The sequence below is a fragment of the Sus scrofa genome, chromosome X (genome assembly GCF_000003025.6).
Source record: "Sus scrofa isolate TJ Tabasco breed Duroc chromosome X, Sscrofa11.1, whole genome shotgun sequence".
Classification (NCBI taxonomy): domain Eukaryota; kingdom Metazoa; phylum Chordata; class Mammalia; order Artiodactyla; family Suidae; genus Sus; species Sus scrofa.
Window position 1 is genome coordinate 59,424,340 of NC_010461.5, and position 16,381 is coordinate 59,440,720.

Below are 16,381 nucleotides of genomic sequence, written 5' to 3' on the forward strand. Positions count from 1 at the left end.
AACAAAGTCAGAAGACTTGAATTCTAATTTCAGAACTTACTGCATAGCTGCATTAATCAAAATGATACATTTCTCACCTAAGTGTATACATATAGACCAGTGGGATAGAATTGAGTTTCCAGAAATAAACCCATTCATCTATCCCCAGTTGATTATTGGGAAGGCTTCCAAGATCATTTAGAGGAATGAGGTCCCTTCAACAAATGATGCTTGGACAACTGGATTTCCAAATGCAAATGGTGCTTGGACAAATGTATTTCCACATTCAGAGAAATGAAGATGCACTATATAGAAAATTAACTAAATGTGCATCAAAACTTACTTCTCAACATGTAGAAAACCCAATTAAAAATGGGCGAAAACATGAAAAGATGTTTCTTCAAAGAAAATATATAAATGGACAAAAAGCACATGAAAGATGCTTCATATTATTTGACATAAGTAAGTAAAAGCAGTGAAACTAAGCCTTTGCCCACTGGTATAAATAGAAACATAGGGACAGAGTTTTGGGTGTAGGGGAAAACATTGTTTTTATTTCTTTGCCAGGCAAATGGGGGCTACAGCGAGCGAATGCCTTGAAAACTGTGCCCTCCCTTGGGGAAGAATTGCAGGGAGTTTTGTAGTCTAAAAGGAGAAAAGAATAAGATAAGAATTGGGGTAAACATGCATTCTTCTCTCTTTTGGGGAATCAAGAGATCTCGGCCATGATCTTAGTGGTGGTCTTCTGGGTTTTGTCATCTTGGCTTTTCCTAGAATAACAATGGTTGGAGAAAGGGCATATTGATCAGAGATTAGAACAAACTAGGAAAGTTCCTGAAAAACATCATGTGCTTATAATTTATAACCCACAGGCAATTGTGGTCAGGGTGACTAATCTTTAGCTTATAGGTTATATTTATATATAGCTTATATATTTGTGTTTAGGGTACGATCAAATGAGGAACAAGCACAGGACAGGGCTACAAGCTATTTAGTTTTAAACTATCCATTTCCAAAAGGAGCGTAAGGAATGTAATCTTTTCTGTTAGGTGTGTAAGATGCCAAAATCATGTGCCTCCCTCGGGGGGAACCAAGACCTTACCCCCAAAGCTGCATTACTGTTGCCTCACTGTTCCTCCCTGTCTCTGAACCTGCCTCTTGGAACTGAGGGAAGGCCATGGAGGCTCAGTGAGGCTCAATTTTCTACAAAACAAGAAAGGCAACATGATGAAAGGCATTTGTGAAAAAGAGGTAACATAGTCAAAGGGGAAAGACTGCTGTCTCCCTATGACCAGAAATAAAACTAGGATGCCTCTTGTGTTTAACTTTGTTACTATAAGTTCTAACCAGAACAGTTAGCCAAGGAAAAGAATAATTGGAATTGGAAGGGAAGAAGTCAAATTGTCTCTATTCTCAAGATGACAGTATTATACATTTAGAAAATCCTAAACAATACATACAAAAACTGCTAGACTTATAAGAAATTCAGCAACACTTCAGAGTATATGTCAAATACATAAAACTTAGTTGTATTTTTAGATACTAGCAATGGACAACATATAAAGGCAAATAGAAACAATTCCATTTACAATATCGTAAATAATAAAATATGTAGGGTACATTTACTTTAATAGGTATGAGACTTCTAAATTGAAATCTAGAGAATGTTGCTGAAAGAAAGAAAACTAAACAAGTGGAAACATATCCTGTGTTCATTTATTGGAAAGTGTATTTTAGTGTGCAGTTATCCCATAAAGCAATATACAAATTTAATAGGATCCTTTTCAAGATCTCAACTGCCTTTTTTACAAAAAAGGAAAACTGATACTAAAATAGGTATGAAATTGTGAAGAACCATGAATAGCCTAAAAAATCTTGAAAACCATAAGCTTGGATGATTCATACTCTTTTCAAACTTTACACCAAAGTGATAGTAATCTGAACAGTGTACTATTTGTATAAGGATAGACATCTAGGCCAGTGGAATACAATGAGTGTTCAGAAAAACATCTATGACCAATTGATTATCTAGGAGATTACCAAGACCATTCAGTTATGAAAAAATAGTATCAACAGATGATCCTTTGACAACAGGGATCAGCTTACAAAAGAATGTAATTGGACTTTTAACTTATAACCTTTACAGAAATTAACTCAAAATCTATCAAAAGCTAAATGTACAAGCTGTACTATAAAGAAAAACACAATAAAAATGTATAGTAAAATCTTCCTGATCTTTAATTTGGCAATCAGTTTTTACCGAGAGTAAAATCATCAAAAGAAATAATGGATTACCATATATACCTCATTGCATTTTGTTGTATTTCACTACTGAGATATTGCATTTTACAAAGTGAAGGTTTATAACAACCCTGCATTGAGCAAGTGTATTATTACCATTTTCACAACAGCATTTGTTCACTTTGTGTCTCTATGTCATATTTTGGTAATTCTTGCAATATTTCAAAAATTCTCAATGTGTTACAGTGATCAGTGATCGTTGATGTTACTATTGTAGTTGTTTTAGGAAGCCACATACCCACGTCCATATAAGATGGTGAACTTAATGTTATGTGTGTTTTGACTGCTCCACTGACTGGCCATTTTCCTGTCTCTCTCCCTCTTCTCAGGCCTCTCTATTCCCTGAAAAACAATAATGAAGTTAGGCCAGTGAATACCCTACAGTGGTTCAAGTGAAAGGAGGAAAAATCACACATCTCTCACTTTAAATCAAAGGTAGATCACATCCAAAAAATAAAATACCTAGAATAAACCTACCAAAGGAGGCAAAAGACCTGTATTCCAAAAACTCTTAAGAAGCTGATGGAATAAATTGAAGATGACACAAACAGATGGAAGAAATACCATGTTCTTGGATTGCAAGAATCAGTATTGTCAAAGTGACCATACTGCCCAAGACAATCTAAATTTTCAGTGCAATCCCTATCAAATTTATCAATGGCATTTTTCTCAGAAGTGGAGCAAAATTTTTAAAAATTTTATGGAAACATAAAAGACCTTGAATAGCCGAAACAATCTTGAGAAAGAAGAGCAGAACTGGAGGAATCGTGCTCCTTGACTTCAGACTATACTACAAAGCTACAGTACTCAAAACAGAATGATATTGGGGGGATGGAACCAGACATATTATAGATCAATGGATAGAAAGCCCAGAAATAAACCCATGCCCTTTGGTCAATTAATCTACAACAAAGGAGGCAAGAACATACAATGGAAAAAAGACAGTCTCTTCAATAAACCATGCTGGGAAAATTGGACAGCTACATGTGAAAGAATGGCACAATGAATTAAGTATACAGTGTTGTCACTGCAGCATCTCAGGTCACTGCTGTGGCGTGGGTTTGATCCCTGGCCTGGGAACTTCTACATGCCATGGGTGTGGCCAAAAAGACAGCCCAAATCCTCCCAAATAACCATGAGATACCACTTCATACTGTGCCTATAAAATGGAAAATAACAAATGTCAGTAATGATGTGGAAAAGTTAAAATTTTTGTTCCTTTTGGAGTTCCTGTCATGGCTCAGTGGTTAACGAATCCAACTAGGAACCATGAGGTTGTGGGTTTGACCCCTGGCCTCGCTCAGTGGGTTAAGGATCCAGCGTTGCTGTGGCTGTGGTGTAGGCTGGTGGCTACAGCTCCGATTCGACCCATAGCCTGGGAACCTCCACATGCTGCAAGTGTGGCCCTAAAAGCAAAAAAAAAAATTGTTCTTTTTATGGGGGACATCAAATAGTGAGGCTACTGTGAAGAACAGTATTGTATTTCCTAAAAAATTTAAATATAGAATTTTTGTGACCCCAATTCCATATCATGTATAGTCCTAAGTTAAAGGAATATTAATGTTCAAGTAAACATTTTGTATGGAAATATGTACAGCCACAACTATTTGCCATAGGCAAAGGGTGAAATTGTTTCAAATATCCACGAGTAGATGAATGGCTAGAGAAAGTGGTATATTCATAAAATGCAGTATTATTCATCCATAAATAGGAATCAATTACAGATACATAGTATGTCATGGATGTTCATCTTAATCATTGTGCTAAGTGAAAGAAACCAGACACATAAGGGCCTTATTCTATTTACATGGAATATGAAGAAGAGGTAAATCAGTAGGGGCAAAGCAGATTAGTGGTTGTCAGTGACTAGAGAGGGTACAGGGAATGGAGAATGGAGAATTTTGACCATAGTGATGATTGCACAAAGGCCCCTGAATTGTATTAAAATGGTGAGTTTTATGTATGTGAATTTTACCTCATTTTTAAAAATAAAGGAATTAATCATTTAAAAAAAAATACGTGGTGGGCAAGATATAGCTCCCTGGGTATAGTTTATTGACTCTTGGTATTGTTTATTCATGGCTATTTGCATTGCAACATATTTATTACAAATATTTTTTAATGAGACAGTCTAAAGACATATTTAGAATGTAGTAGGATATAAGTTGTCACAAAATGCTGGCTTTCAAAATTTATATACAAATCATTAGAATCAATATGCTGTTAGCCCTGTAGAGGATTGGCAAAGACTTGAGCATGTCCCACATAAACCACAGTTGTAGGTCCTCAAGTTTATTTGGCAACAGAGAAACAGCAAAAATTATAAGCAGTCCTAATGTATACTTTCTAGAATGGGTCCAATAAAATGGATTGAGGATTCTAAATATTGGTGAGTATTTTACTAACCAGTATCTTTTACACAGGGATGGTGTGAGTATAATTGGGGATAGTCACATTGGAAAACTTTTCATGATACGCCATAATACTGAACATGCTCATATTTTCTGACTTAGAAATTTCACTACAGTGTATATGCTTATCAAGATTGATGTGTATATGTTCCCTAAAGACATGTTAATGTCTGTAGCATTATTATTCTTAATGGCTGGCTCTAAGCTGGAAAACATGCAAATGACTGTCAACAGAATAGACACATCAATGGTAGTGGTGTTTCCTTTTTGTGGATTACTACACATTATTGAAATAGAACAAACTGCAACTACATGTTATGCAGTTATCTCCTATTATTTTCAGCAAAGCAGCAGAATGTATTAACCAAAAGTTGGAATAGTGGTTCATCTGGGTAAAAATGTAATTAATTATAGCAGTGCACATGTCACTTTAATGATGCCAATAATTTTTTCAAGTTTGTTAAATTATTCTTTGTGTACGTATATAATTTATACAGTCTTCTGTGTATCATATTTTATAATATAATAAAAATAAAATTTCACTCAAATACCAATTTTTGAGGATCCTTCTCAGGATGTATGGGTATACCTTGGAGATATTGTGGGTTCAGTTCCAGACAACCACAGTAAAGTAAATATCACAATAATTTGAGTTACATGAGTTTTGTTGATTTACTAGTGCACATAAAAGTCAAGTTTGCACTGTACTGTAGTTTCTTCTGTACAATAGCATCATGTCTAAAAAAAAAGTACATACCTTAATTTAAAAATTTTTGGAGTTCCTGTCGTGGTGCAGTGGAAATGAATCCAACTAGGAACCATGAGGTTGTGGGTTCGATCCCTGGCCTCCACTCAGCTGGTTAAGGATGTGGTGTTGCTGTGAACTGTGGTGTAGGTCGCAGACGTGACTCGGATCTGGTGTTGCTGTGGCTGGCATAGGTCAGCAGCTACTGCTCCAATTAGACCCCTAGCCTGGGAACCTCCATATGCCATGGGTGTGGCCCTAAAAATGACAGAAATGAAAATTCATTGCTGAAAAATGCTAAGCATCATCTGAGCCTTTATCAAGTTAGTCGTGACATCAAAAATTACTGATCATCATAAAAAATATAATTGCAAAAAAGTTTTAAGTATATACTTCTGAAGTTTCTCCTAATGGCATACAGCAAATGATGAAATATTTAAGAGTTTTCTTGAAACTGAAGAGCAAGATTGTGTGACATTCAAACTACCACTCACTCATTCTTCCCATTTCAACTCATTAGGATGACTCTACTCTAAGTATTGGAGCCAAAAATAAAAATATCTCTGTCTTTTAGCTAGCAGTTCAGGTCTGAAGTCCAGAATGGGATGATGCCAAAATTTCTTATTCTCCAGCTCAGTTTTGTAGATCCTCAGTTCCACACAATTGCAGCTGACAGGATGAAGATTTATTCCTCTCCTCCCCACTCAGACACATTGAATAGGAGCTCTTCCTCAGGCTTAGTATCCTTAGAATACTGAACCCCCTGTCTTCACCGTAGGTCATTTGTACCTTTGAAGTTCCATATTAGGTGGGGCAAATTGAGAACACAGCAATCCCCCAGTTTAATACTTAAAAATCTGTATTGTCACTTTGGGGATAGGTTGTCACTATCTCTCTAGCTCTTTGGATCTGGGTGACAGATTCTGTTAAGTAGGACAGGCAGAACATAAGAATAGAGAGCCCTGAAGCCCTCCCTAATGCACCTACTTTTATTTTATTTTACTTTATTATTTTACTTTATATTTTTATAACTGCACCTGAGGCACATAAAAGTTCCTGGGCTAGGAGTTGAATTGAAGCTATAGCTGCAGGCCTATGCCACAGTCACAGCAATGTTGGATATGAGCTACATCTGCAACCTCTGCCACAGCTTGCGGCAGTGCTGGATCCTTAACCCACTGAGCAAGGCCGGGGAATTGAACCTGCATCCTTATGGACACTATGTTGGGTTCTTAACCCACAATGGGAACTCCCTAAACTACCGTTATTTTAAAGAGTATGGTGACATTGAAGCCTATGGGCAAACCCCAAAATGGTAGATATTTCAGTAGTAAGTAATTAGATAGCTGGTACTTCATGAGTGCAACCTGCCTAACTGTAGGCTAGCTAATTTTCCACAGAGAACCATGAAAAGCATTGAGAGCATTCCTTTTGTCTGAACAAATACTGGCATCAGTCACTACCACTGCAGTGGGCCTGAATTTAACTGTATTAGGATATTTAGTAATATATGTTATAAATCATAAAAAAAGAACTTGTATTTAGTGTAGCCAACAGCTCAATTTGTTCAAGACTAGAGACCACTTGACTCCTTGTATATTTGTCATTCCAGGATAACTGGACATTTCCAGGGCTAAACCCTCTGAGAAGCAATATCATAAGCTTAACATTGTGTGAGAAATAGACTTCAGTAAGAGTCCAGTGAATCACTAAACATTAAAAATTTAATTGATAACTACCATCCCTGGAGTTGTGCTTAACTAGCCAATATTGCTACCATCATTTATGTCTTTTTTCCAACTGCAAAAAAAATTGAGACATGCAAAAAAAAAAAAAAATGTGACCATTAGCTGAAGAGGTTAGCAACAGAACCTGCATTTGAAGGCCTATGTGCCTAGTTTAGCAGAAAATTCTTTTAAATCAGTCGTTATATATTCAAGGAACTTGAGGAAACTATACTTAAAGATGTACATTAATGTTAGGTTGTTGTGGTAGTGACAGTCTACATATGTGATAAAATGGCATGGGAATTAAGTTATAGACACACTTTGTACAAATAGAGATTTTCTGGTTTTGATATTCTACTATAGGTATTGTTAAAAATGTTACTGTTAGAGAAAAATTGATGAGAAGTATGAGCATCCTTTTAGTACTGTTATTCAACATCCTGTTTCTCCATAATTAAACATCATTTTTTGAAAATATGTCACCTAGAAAAACCCCAAAGAACACCCAGTTTCAATAGAGTAACAAAGATACGAGTAATAGAAAAATTATAAACTATATGAAATGGGTGGACTGGCAAGATTATAGAACAAAGACACTTATCTGGATTATTCCTCAATTTAGATGCAGTTAATTATAGATTTTCAACATACATGAAACAAAAAATGGAAAGAAATAGATCCACAATTATTCTTGGAGACTAACTTTCCTCTCTCATTACTTATTAATATTCATTGTCTTATTCATATATTAAGATAGAAAATATGGACACGAAAGAACACTGTCAATCACCTTGACTTAAATGACATTTATGGAACACTCCACCCAACAATAGTAGATTCCAGGTTTACTTGAAACATCTAGCAATTTTCACCATATGCTCAGCTAAAAGAATATCTCATCCAGTGTAATATAATCATAGAAAGTATTATTTGTTGTAATAATTGGAATTAAATTAGAAATCAGTAATAGAAACATCTAGTATTCCCCCTACTGTTTGGAAATTAAACAACAATCTCTTCAAAAGCTAATTGGTATAAGACATATTGGAAATTAGAAAATATTTTGAACTGAATAAAGCAGACATGCAAGTTATCAAAACTGGGATGTTTCTAGGAGTTCCCTTTGTTTTTAAAAATAGTTTTGTGGTTGCAGTTCCTGTTGTGGCTCAGCGGGTTCCAAACCTGACTAGTATCCATTTGGATGTGGGTCCGATCCCTGGCCTTTCTCAGTAGGTTGAAGATCCGGCATTGCTGTGAGCTGTGGTGTAGGCCAGCAGCCGCAGCTCCAATTCAACCCCTTGCCTGGGAACTTCATATGCCACAAGTGTGGCCCTATAAAAAAAAGAAAAACAAAAAAAGGTTTTGTGGCAGACAAACCATAAGGTAACCCCCAATGATTCTTGTTATCTAGTGTTCACACCTCTAATCATCTGTCTCCCCTTCTGTGCACAAAGTAACAAGTTCTTACTAATGGCAAAAGTGATGGAATGTCACTCCCTTGATTATGTTATGTTATATGGGAGAAATCACTTTTATTATTATGTCATGTTATATAAAACTATCTCATCAGGCTATAGGAAGAAACTGTTTGCTGGTTTGTCAATGTAAGCAGTTATATTATAGAGGCACATGAGAACAGAAGCTATGTGCATCATCTAGGACCTAAGGAACTTTGGTTATGTATCCACAAGAACATAATTCTGTCAACAACCTGAATAAATTTGGAAGTATATTCTTTCCCAGGTATTCCTCCAGATCAGATTCCAGCTCAGCCAGTACTTTGATTATAGTCTTGTGTGACCCTAAACAGAGGATCCAACTAAATTGTCCTAAATTGTGGCCCACAGAAAACATGATGTGATAAATATGTGTTGTTTAAAGCTGTTAACTTCATGGTAATTGTTAGGCAGGAATAGAAAATGAATATAAGGTTTAATGTGAATCTTAGTTGGATCTCCGTAAATTATCTTTCAAAAAATTTTTTTTCCAAGGTCATAATTTAATCCTGATTTACCATATTGAGAACCCAATGAGGAATCCCCATGACATAAAATGGGGAAAGGCTATTTTGCCTTGAATGACATTTTCTAAATATTAAATACACCCACAGAGATTGTCTTCACATTAAGTGGCAGGAGAGTCTGTCATATAAATCGACCAAGATGGCCCAAGTATATTGGCCCTACATTTTTTTTCCTTTTTATTTTTGTTTTTTTGTCTTTTTTCTAGGGCTGCTCCCACGGCATATGGAAGTTCCCAGGCTAGGGGTTGAATCGGGGCTGCAGCCTCCGGTCTACGCCAGAGCCACAGCAACACAGGATCCGAGCCACCTCTGCAACCTACACCACAGCTCACGGCAATGCCGGATCCTTAACCCACTGAGCAAGGCCAGGGATCGAACCTGCAACCTCACGGTTCCTAGTCAGATTCGTTAACCACTGTGCCACGACGGGAACTCCATATTTTACAAAACTTTTATGACTTTACACATTTTACACAATTGCTTTAAATGTAGCACTTATAAAGCAGATTTTTAACCTTTTAGGGATTGCCTGATTTGCATGTTTGGTGAAATTGTTCTTGTAAATCTGTTAGCCACAGGTAAGGTACGTCCTGGTGCTCTTAATGACCCCCAAGCCACTGATGCCCTTCAGTGCTCTCTGAACGAAGACCCCATCTTGCTGCTGAGTGATAGCACTTAGATAATAAGTCTCTTCTCTTATTCCCTTATTTCCTGGGAGTTCTTTGGCCTTCCTCTCCTGAGAGGTGCAGAAATTCAACATAACCCATCCTTACTACAAAACTATTAAAGTACCTCCCAAATAAAGCTCATTTTGTGTTATTGCCACATTGTGGTTATATATTTGTCCTAGATCAGCTCAGAAATCCCCAATCTCACTGCAGAAATTGACACTTATTATAATTGTCTCCATTTCTATAGTGATCATTTTAGAGGTATAACAGAAAGCCGTCTATGTCTAGAATCCATTTGGATAATCTTTGACCTGTTCTGCAGATATCCTGTTTGATTAGCATTGAAAAGATTATCATCTAGTATATTTTTCAAGAATGCTCTTAAAATTTTAATACGTTTGTTTTCTTTACAAGTAGATTTATGAGCTATCTACTGTTGTGTAGCAAATTTTCCAAAATTTTATGGTTTAAAACAAGAAACATCAGTTATAGTTCGTAGGGTTTAGGAATTCAAGTGTAGTTTAGCTAACAGTTCTGGCACAGCATTTCTCAGAATATTTGAGCCAGAGAGTCTGTTGAGACTGCAATCATCTGATGATTTTACTAGGTTGTAGGATTTGCTTATAAAATTGCTCAATCACATTGCTTTTGGTAGGAACACTTCATTCCTTCTGTGTGGGCTTTAGCCTATAGCAGTTGGCTTTTCCCAGAGAGAATAATCCAAGAGAGAGCAAGGAAAAAGCCTAAATTGCCTTTTATGATACAGTCCTGTGTCATGTGCTATCACTTCCAGTTTTTTTCTGCTGGTTACAACTGAGTCACTGAATACAACCCACTTTCGTAGGTTGATAGTTGGACTTTACCACTTCAAAAATGGAATATTGGAGAATTTGGATGTATTTTTGAACCATTAAAGGAGTGATTTCAGGAATAATTGACAGAGAAACAGACTGAAAATCTTGCCCCTTTATAAAGTCAATGAACAAATGGCCAAAATTGTCAGAAACTGTATTTTTTTGAACTCTGGAAATAAACCAAATTCTTGAATCAACCTGGGCAATGCTTATTCTGAAAGTGTAGCTTATTCTCAATAAGAAGAGCAAATGTTGTGCCATTTTAATTTACCTCAGTCCCATTCCCCAATCCTTGGCTAAATGGTAGCAATAAAGATAACAGCCCACTTGCCTGGAACTGGAGGGAGCAGGGCAGTTTTCATTTATAAATAAAGATAATTATTTGTTCTTACCTGTCTGGTGGCTACCTGTAGCACTGATTCAGAAATTTAATCTTTATTTCACCTAACTCAAAACTGACCTAGTGATAAATATGTTTCCCAGGAAACATATGTTGAAAATATTGAAAGATAATGTCAGGTTGCCACTGCCTTAAGCAATAGATAACAGTTGGGACATATAATACCCTAAGGAAAACACTTGAGAGGAAAGGCTGAGGAATGATATATCTGAAAGGGCTTTGAAAGCTCTGTCAAATTCCTGGCAATATAGAAAGCCATGTATGTACTCGGCTGTGTGCTTACTGGGTTGGGGTTGGGGAGAGCCTGAGTAGACCCTAAATCTCACCTCCTACTGACCCCGAGGCTATTTGGGGTCAGGAAATGAAGACAAAGGCAGAATTGTAAACTTCCTGGCTTCGTGTTGAAGGTGTGCCCCCAACACATAGAGCCCCTTGTCAAAAACAAAGCTTTTTTTGTCTTCAAATGTTTAAGAAAATATGCCCAGTTATTAGCGGACAGAACAGAGACTTCAGAGGCTAAAATAGTAGTACAGAGACACAAGAACAGAATTAGTTTTAAAAAGTCATTAAGTGGGAGCTGGGATGGGGGAATTAGATTAAGGTGGTCAAAAGGTTCAAACTTCCAGTTATAAGATAAATTAAGTACTGGAGATACAATGTACAACATGATGACTGTAGTTAATACTTCTATATGGTCTATTTGAAAGTTGTTAAGAGAGCAGATCCTAACAGTCCTCATCAAAAGGAAAGTTTTTCTTTCTTTTTGTATGTATTGGTTTCATTAATGCCTTGCCCCTGAAGTCAGGAAATACTTTGCCAGTAATGGACTGCAAATGCAATGCCCCTGGCCATCCAGAACCCCATGAAGGTGAGTTCAACACTAAAGGCATCAAAGTGGTTTATGCCCCTGTATACAATGTCTCTAATTCAGTCTTTATCTCAGAAGGTCATAAGGACCTTTAAGGTTCATTACACACAGTACTTTATGGAAAAGATTGTCAGTGCTATAGAAGGGAATTCTGACAGAACATCATGGAAGTCTGGATGATAACACCACTGAAGATGCTGTTGTTATAGAAAAAGCCATCAAGCCTGAAACAATAAATTCCTGCTGGAAAAATCTTTGTCCAGATGTGCATGCCTTCACAGGATTTATGACAGCCAGTCAACGAAATCATGAAAATAATTGTGGATATGGCAAAAAAAAAAAAAAAAAAAAAAAAAAAGCATGGGTCTGTGTTTCAGGATATGGATCTTAGAGAAATTCAAGAGCTAGTAGACACCACACTGGAGGAATTAACAGATGACAGGTTGATGGATATGAATGCTTCTGAACCAGTGCCAGACGATGAGGGAGAAGATGTAGAAGCAATGCCAGAAAACAAATTGATGTTAGGCAATCTAGCATAAAGTTTCAACTATTCAAGATTACTTTTGACTTCACAATGTGGACCCTCCTATGATATGGGTGCTGAACCTAAAGCAAATGGTAGAAGAAGAATTGGTACTGTATGGAACAGTTTTAGAGAAATGGAAAACCAAAAATCAGGAAAAAATTATGATGTATTTGTGTAAATTTACACAGTGTGCCTGCCTCTCCTGCCTTCCCTGCAACCTCTGAGACAGCAAGACCAGTCCCCTCTTCTTCCTCCTCAATCTACTCTACATGAAGACAATGAGGTTGAAGGCTTTTATGATGATCCAGTTTCATTTAATGAAAAGTAAGTCATCATGTTGTACAGTTAAAAAAACTCGTCTCATATATGTCTGTGAGTATCTTTGAATGAAAAATCTAATAAACTTAACAGCAAAAACTGTTAAGAACTTTTTTTGTCATCATCATCCTTAAGTATTCATTATATAGAACATTGTGTCCCTGTATTAAACTGGAAAACCTACCCTTAAATAGGCATAATGTGAGTGACATTTAATAAAAAATTAATATTGGGTTAGTTTTCTTTCTGTTTTATAACTTTGCTTTCAAAGAATTACATTTACCATACAGTATGCCTCTCTCTTCCTCATAATTGGAAAAAACATGCATAAGCTTATCATGACGGGTAAGTCCCATTTAAAAGGTGTAACAACATTTCCAATACTATATTATAAATATGAATGTAATATTGTATGCCATAAAATTTTTATAACATTTCATTCATTAGTGTATAAGCTATATCAATTACACTAAGCTACCATAAAGCAATCATATTGCTTCTTCTTTGTTATCAATGCATGAATCATTATATATGTGTAAATAAATGTGAATTTCTCTTCTCACATTATCTTTTCATTTTTATGTCTAGTGTTAGTAATATGTATAACATTTATGGAGTTTGTATCATATAAGACAATATGTACATACTAATAGATGATTCATCTTGTAAACATAATACTTATGGTATCAATAAATACAGCACAGTACTATAAATGTATTTTTTCTCTCCCTTAAGATTTCTTTAACATTTTTTCTCTAGCTTACTTTGTTGTAAGAATACAGCATAAACTGTGTGTAACATACAAAATACATGCTAATTGACTGTTTATGTTATCAGTAAGGTTTCTGGTCAGTAGTTGGCTAGTAGTAAAGTTAATAGTGAGTCAAGGAGTTCCCGTCGTGGTGCAGTGGTTAACGAATCCAACTAGGAACCATGAGGTTGCGGGTTCGGTCCCTGCCCTTGCTCAGTGGGTTAATGATCTGGCGTTGTCATGAGCTGTGGTGTAGGTTGCAGACGCGGCTCGGATCCCGAGTTGCTGTGGCTCTGGCGTAGGCTGGTGGCTACAGCTCCAATTCGACCCCTAGCCTGGGAACCTCCATATGCCGTGGGAGCGGCCCAAGAAATAGCAACAACAACAACAACAACAAAGACAAAAAAAAAAAAAAGTAGTGAGTCAAAAGTTATATGCAGGTGTTTGATTACATGACACTTTGGTGCCTCTAGCCTCCACATTATGCAAAGTTCAACTGTATTTAATAATGATAACTCTTTAAAAAGAAATTGTAAAATCAAAGGAATATTTAAGTAATTATGCTGCTGTGCATGTAACTACTGTCTTTTCACTTTCACAGACACACACTTGCCCTTACACAGTTTTTGTTGTATATTGTTAGTAGTTCTTTATATTAAACTCAACAAACTGTGGGATAATATATTTGAATGATGGGAAAGGAGAACATGTTTGGTGGAAATTTAAAAAGCATCTTATTATTTATCTAATGTGTGCAGGTTATAGCTTAGGTAATTGAGTAGCTTGATCATGCTAATGTTTTTTTTTTGTTTTGTTTTTTTTTTGTTTTGCTTTTTAGGGCAGCACCTGCTGCATACGAAGGTTCCCAGGCTAGTGGTCGAATTGGAGCTACAGCTGCCGGCCTACACCACAGCCACAGCAATGCAGGATCCGAGCTGTGTCTGCGACCTACACTACAGCTCATGGCAACACCAGATCCTTAATCCACTGAGCGAGGCTGGGAATCGAACCACAACCTCATGGTTCCTAGTCGGATTCATTTTGGCTGTGCCACAATGGGAGCTCCCCATTCTAATGTTTTTTTTTCTATTCCAGCTTCAGTTTAAAAGTTTGGACATTAATAGCAGACTTGTTGTAAGTAATAGCTTATAATATACATCAGTACTATGTAAACTAACTGAAAGATTGTGAAAATTGAAGTAACACAATCATGTTCCTATACAGAGTGATCTTTTGTCTTTTCCTTTCTCTAAGCATCACAGTTTTGAGTGGTTCCTGAAGATTTTAATCACATTCCAGCAAGTCTCAAAGTCTCTTCATCTTTGACACCGCCTGTACTGTTGAACTCTCTGGACCTTGTCTCATACTTGGTCCAGTTTCTGTATCTTTAGTAATGATATAATTAAGGAAATTGAATATTATCAAATCCATCCCAATGCTATAGAGGGTGGAGAAAAATACAAGTAAACTAAAATACAAGGACAAAATCCTACTACAGTAAACCATCGTGCATATAAATATCTATGAAATAAAAGAACCACAAATAGATTCATATGACTGTAGAGGGGAACTGAGGAAAATGCAATGATAATGCAAAAACAGGCTTAAGGAGAATGATCTACAATATAAAAATTCACTTGCAGAGTTCCCTTTGTGGTTCAGTGGTTAACGAATCTGACTAGGAACCATGAAGTTGCAGGTTTGATCCCTGGCCTTGCTCAGTAGGTTAAGGATCCAGCGTTGCTGTGAGCTGTGATGTGGGTTGCAGACGTGGCTCGAATCTGGCATTGCCATGGCTCTGGCATAGGCCAGCAATAACAGCTCCAATTAGACCCCTTGCCCGGGAACCTCCATATGCTGCTAGTGCGGCCCTAAAAAGACAAAAGACAAAAAAAAAAAAAAGATTCACTTGCATTTGATTTACAAAGAAAGGAAAAACAACCTTATTAAGAATGCTTGTATTAAAAGGCTACCACAGGAAGAAAAGATCACTAAACATCAACAACTACTACTTCTGTACACTGGGTGCAGCCAAAAAAAAAAATTATCAGAAATCAACAACTATTAAAATAGGCAGCAATGATACCATATTGTGAGGAGAGATGAGAATCTAATTTCTCCATCTACAGTATTATAATATTCAAAAGTCCAGTTTTCAAGAAAAATGTACCAGATGTTCAAAAACTAAGAAAATATAGCCCATTAACAAGAGAAAACGAAGTCAATACAAAGATGCTTGAGGAAACACAAATGATACATTTCTAGACAAAGACTTTAAGTTGGTTATTTCTGATGTACCGAAAGAGCTAAAGGAAACTTATCTAACAAACTAAAGATGAGAAAATGTCTCACCAAATAGAGAATATTAATAAAAACATTAGAAATTATAAAGAATAACTAAAATAAATTTTAAATGTTTAAAGTATAGTAAGTCAAATTCCTTTTATTTCTTTTTTCTTATCTGATTGTGGTGGCTAGGACTTCTAATACTATGCTGAATAAAAGTGATGAGAGTGACATCCTTGTCTTGTTCCAGATCTTAGGGGGAATGCTTTCAAGCTTTCCACCATTGAATATGTCAGCCGAGTATTTGTCATATATTGCTCTTATTATGTCAAGTTATGTTCCCTTTAAGCCTACATTCTGGAGGGTTTTTAATCACAAATGGATGTTGAATTTTGTCAAAATCTTTCCTGCATGTATTGGGATAATCGTATAGCTTTTATTCTCCAATTTGTTAACATGGTCTCTCACACCGATTGGTTTATAGATACTGAACATTCCTTGCAACTGTGGGATGAATC

At 36.3% G+C, this 16,381-nt stretch overlaps 1 long non-coding RNA gene across 1 annotated transcript in view; it reads left to right on the forward strand.

Moving 5' to 3' along the window:
• The window catches only part of LOC110257855, a 93,662-nt gene extending 78,342 nt beyond the window's left edge, over window positions 1-15,320 (forward strand). The window contains exons 2-3 of the long non-coding RNA XR_002340873.1: window positions 2,610-12,832; window positions 14,673-15,320. This is a non-coding gene — a long non-coding RNA (uncharacterized LOC110257855). The remainder of the gene's footprint in view (window positions 1-2,609; window positions 12,833-14,672) is intronic.